This window comes from Triticum dicoccoides, chromosome 3B (genome assembly GCF_002162155.2).
Source record: "Triticum dicoccoides isolate Atlit2015 ecotype Zavitan chromosome 3B, WEW_v2.0, whole genome shotgun sequence".
Classification (NCBI taxonomy): domain Eukaryota; kingdom Viridiplantae; phylum Streptophyta; class Magnoliopsida; order Poales; family Poaceae; genus Triticum; species Triticum dicoccoides.
In genome coordinates this window covers 28116581-28121880 of record NC_041385.1, presented here as the reverse complement: position 1 = coordinate 28121880, position 5300 = coordinate 28116581, and positions in this window count along the sequence as shown.

Genomic DNA, 5300 nt, shown 5'->3' with positions numbered 1-5300 from the left:
GATTATTTAGCTCTGTCAGATAAATACTCGTCGAAAGTGGGCTCCTATCAAAATTCATTTCCATTATAATCTTACTCATACAATTTTCACACCATGTAATTCTGGAAATATATGCTCATATCTAGTTCTACATAAAAAATGACAGTATTGACATGTTATAAATAGTTTGTTTGTGTTTCTATTTATTTTGTTCCATTTTGCAGGGATAAAGTGAAGAAAAAGAAGAAAAGATTAGAAGATTAGTTTTAGGATTTTCTTTTATTTCCTTGCAATTTTCCTTTTATTGGAAACTAGTAAAGACATTGTAATATTCTTACTATAATAAAAATTATGATTTTATTTCATTTTTTGTTTTTAAATTATTTTTCCTTATAGGTTGTTTTCTGTAAATTTAGATTTTTTTTCCAAATACATTACTAGTGGCGCATTAAGCCCTTATTAGTGGCGCACCTTCCTTTATTACTAGTGGCGCACCTATAAGGTTATTAGTGGCGCACCTGGAGGGAATACTAGTGGAGCACCGAATGGTATACTAATGGCGCACCACATGGTGTGCCATTAGTATCTGGTATACTAATGGCGCACCAGCGGTGCGCCATTAGTAAAATATACTAATGGCGTGGCACTAATGGCGCACCACTAATGCGCCATTAATGGCCAAATTAGGTGCGCCATTAGTAGGCCTTTTCCTAGTAGTGTTCCCAGCGAGCTCTCTTTGGCGGAGGAGGCGGAGCAGCAAGTCAAGCACCCCCTTGGCCTCCTATATCCTGCAGCGCGTGGACGACCTCACCGTCGGCTGCGTTCTGCCCTCCTAGCATGGTGAGCTTCTCCCGTCTCCCCCTTTTACGCCCAAATCTGGATGATTCTTGCACTCTGAATATGAATCATGTTTTTGTTCACTTTAGAGGTGGATTCAATTGCTGAGACGAACATGTGAGCTTGATTAGTTGTTGTCGTGGATCTGGTTCTCTTGCACTATTACACATACTTTAATCTGGGCAAGTTAATGCTAATCCATACAGTATGATATAGCTATTTTTTTCTAACATGCACCAATCTTCATGTTGCTTTGGTACAAATCTTTTGGCAATTAATTTGGAAACTTCAGCCTGTTAGATATAAATTCAACTGCGACTTTGTATCTCGCCAGAATGGACTTGTTTTGCATATGCATGTATGCAGTACTTAAGAAAAAACCTAATGATTAACCAAAACAATGTCTAATTATTAACTGGAAATAGCAATAAACTTGGATGTCATATAAAGTGCGTAAATATCAAGAAACCACACATATTGTCAGAATGTACAAGCCGTTTATCTGGATTATGTACCATTCTAAGTAATCGTATATATGTAGCGCCGTATCCATGTGTTAGTCTATTTGATTTTATAGATATATACAATATTAAAAGGAAAAAATATATGTGGATTTCAACTTAGTTTTGACATGTTTAACTTGCATCAATTTAAAAATTGTAGTTAGCCGTGTCTGCGCTTATGTTGATGTGTCTTTTCTGATCAGTTCATGTGCCGAGAGTTTCAAAATTGGAATTAACCTTCTCTGATATGATGCCGAAAAACATCCTTTTAATGCTACAACAATAGCTCCAACGTTGAAGATGATCTTTAATTAGCCTGGTAAGATAAGGTAGAAGTATGGCTAACTAGATGTTTAGCCTGGTGTGTGAATTAAAAAGAACTGATAGATGCTAAAACATTCATATATGTAGGTCAGATTATCTTACAAATATATGTAGGTCACTGTCATAGTATTTCTTATTGAAAAGGGAGGAAAAGTACTACGTGATAAGTATGCCAGAACTAAAAAATTGCCAGTCTTTGTGTATTGCATATATCTTTTTGTTTGGATGGAAAAAATCATCTTCTTTGTGGCTTGATTAACTTCCCTTATTTTTTCTGTTCAAGCCATTTTGAATGAGAATACTACCAGTGACAAATAGTATGGAAGGGGAAACAACGATTTACTGTAATTACATTGTCTTCACTTGGTTTGAAACAGGACACATATATCTATGAAAGAAACATACTTCCATGTATACTTCTTTCCATTAGTGTTTTAGAAAGTTCACTTTCTAGTTCTTTTGTCTCTTACTTTTGATTAATCAGAGTTTATAATTTATTTTTTGAGTGTTAATGCAAGAAGATTTGTGTCAACAGTAAGTATGTATGAATTTTGTTATCCCCATGAGGATGCATCCGAGTTCCTTAGGAGTTCATATACACCAGCCTAACTAACATAATCTTAATAATATAAATTGTTCTTTTTCATGATTTCTGTCAGCTGGTTTTATTGAGAGGTAGTTGGTGCTTGATTGCCTGCTAGCTTTCTTCTTAGTATATCATCTGCTGAAAGAGTAATCAATTACCATATTTTGATTGTATACTGGCCAAAGTAGTGATTTCATCATTGATCATCCTCTGTCCTGTATAGTGCTAGAGATGTTATAGCATGGAGTCTTGGTTGATAATGGACCAGATTTTTAATCCTTACATTGCCTCCTACAGCATGGAAAATCCCATCTATGCAGTCATCCAGTTTGCACACACGGCCATGAGGTATGAGTTTGGTAAGATTACCCTTCATAAGACTTCACAAACAACCATATATGTGTCCCTAAAGTTTTGTACTTCTGAACCTATTGAATTTGAATCAAGAGATGTTGCACATTTCTGAACCTGCTGACTAAATCAAAAGATGTTGTTCCTCTACCTGCTGAATCTAAATCGAAAGATCTCAAGAGAATTATGGTGCTACTTTTGGCAACGTGCCACAATGCTCAACCTCGCCCGGGCATTGTATGGCCTCTTGTGTTGTCTTTAGTCTTCATTGGTATGTCTAGATTTGTAGACCGTGGCTCCCTATGACTTATGTTTTCTATAATTACTGTAGACACATAGAGACGATGCTAGCTTTAGAGTTTTAGAGAAAGACAAAGTAACTGGAAGCAGAGAGAAGAGGTAGCAGTATTTTGGTCTGGGCAACACATGCCCTTCATTCTTCCTTTTCATGATTCGGTTGTGGTTCATCTCATCGTGACAGAAACGCATTCTGTTGCTCTTGCAAGTTTTCTTAAGGCAAGAGAACTATAAATTTATAATGATTGTCGGTGTCAAAACTGGCGGATCTCGGGTAGGGGGTCCCGAACTATGCGTCTAGGCGGATGGTAACAGGAGACAAGGGACATGATGTTTTTACCCAGGTTCAGTCCCTCTCGATGGAGGTAAAACCCTACTCCTGCTTGATTAATATTGATGATATGGGTAGTACAAGAATAGATCTACCACGAGATCAAAGAGGCTAAACCCTAGAAGCTAGCCTATGGTATGATTGTTGTTCGTCCTACGGACTAAAACCCTCCGGTTTATATAGAGAGAGGGTTAGGGTTACACAGAGTCGGTTACAATGGAAGGAGATCTACATATCCGTATCGCCAAGCTTGCCTTCCACGCCAAGGGAAGTCCCATCGGACACGGGACGAAGTCTTCAGTCTTGTATCTTCATAGTCCAGGAGTCCGGCCAAAGGTCATAATCTGGCCATCCGGACACCCCCTAATCCAGGACTCCCTCAATAGCCCCTGAACCAGGCTTCAATGACGACGAGTCCGGCGTGCAGTTTGTCTTCGGCATTGCAAGGCGGGTTCCTCCTCCGAATACTTCATAGAAGATTTTGAACACAAGGATAGTGTCCGGCTCTGCAAAATAATTTCCACATACCACCGTAGAGAGCATAATATTTACACACATCTAATCTGCTGACGTATTTTGCAGCGTGTCATCACACCACGGCCAAGCCTTTATTTGAATCGTTTTTACTGTCTCACCTCAGCGCACTTAGCGAGGCGGTTTCCTTGGCACGTCTTGTTGAGGCAGACATCGTGTCCCCTTATTCCGGGATTCTTATCAATACGGATGTGGGTAACCCAACCGTGCCATTAGTTTATGGCGCTTGGGAGATAAGCGAGTTTTACCAGGCTGGTGGGGGCACATAGTTTCGTCCGCCCATATAAGGGGACAAGGATCCACCTTTTCCATCTACGCCTTCTTCCTCCTTTTCTTATCCATTTCCGCGCACTCGAGCTCCAATGCCCAAGTCCGCACACCCCGCCTCAACCGTCTCTAGTCATGTCCGGAGCAGGAGGCAAGTGGATGGTCTCCTCCGTCACGGAAGGACACATCAAAAAGCCGAGGAAGGCCGAATACTTGTCTAATGACATCGCGCACCGGCTTCCCGACAAGGGGCAGCTCATCCCCACCCCCAGGCCCCATGAGAGGGTGGTGTTTCTCACCCACTTCCTCCGCAGATTAGGTTTCCCACTTCAACCATTTGTCCGGGACTCATGTTCTACTACGGCCTGGATTTCCACGATCTGGCCCCTAACTTCATCCTCAATATCTCTACGTTTATCGTCATGTGCGAGGCCGTCCTCTGCATCCAGCCCCACTTCGGTTTATGGTTGAAGACTTTTAGTGTCAAGCCGAAGGTAGTGGGCGGCCAACAAGCGGAGTGCGGAGGCGCCATGTGGGCAAGATGCCCAACATTACATGGCTCGAGGGCTCCTTCGTGGAGACCATAAAGGGGTGGCAATCGGGGTGGTTTTACATCACCAAGCCGCGTGACCCTGAATGGGCAGCGGCCCCTGGATTCTGATTTGGCTTCCCTACACGGCTCACCTCCTGGAAAGGGACGGGCTTGTCGTGGGGTAATTCGGAGGAGCTGTCCGGACTCCAAACCTGCGTCCAAAACCTAGTGAGCAAGAAGCTCAAACTCGTGAATGTAGTCCAGGTCATGCTCATCCGCTGGATCCTCCCGTGCCAACAACAAGCTTTCAGCTTGTGGGAGTTTGATCCGGCACAACACCAAACCCTGAGCAGGCTCTTCGACACTACATACGAAGATGCCTAGAAGGTGCTGTTCAAGGGTGCCGAGGCTCCCACATTCGCTACCGAGGATCGCGGATTAGCGCGCAGCATCAAGCCAACACGATAAGCTATTTTGCCCTTTACGGGACACTTGTTTTCATAGTTTGACTCTATGCGGGATCTAAACTCCCTTACCCTTGACAGGATTGGCAGAGGATGTTCGGGCAGATTGACTGTCCGGCTCCCTTGCCAGAAGACCCAGCGGATGCCCGCTTGACGGGGTTGCTGGTTCCGGCACCTTACGTGGTGTCAGAGAAGAAGGCCAAGAAGAAGGCCACGGGAACTCGAAGGAGTTCCCGGCGCCAGGTGGTGTCGGACTCATCGTCCGATGACTCTGAGGCGGACTCCTCCCGTGAAG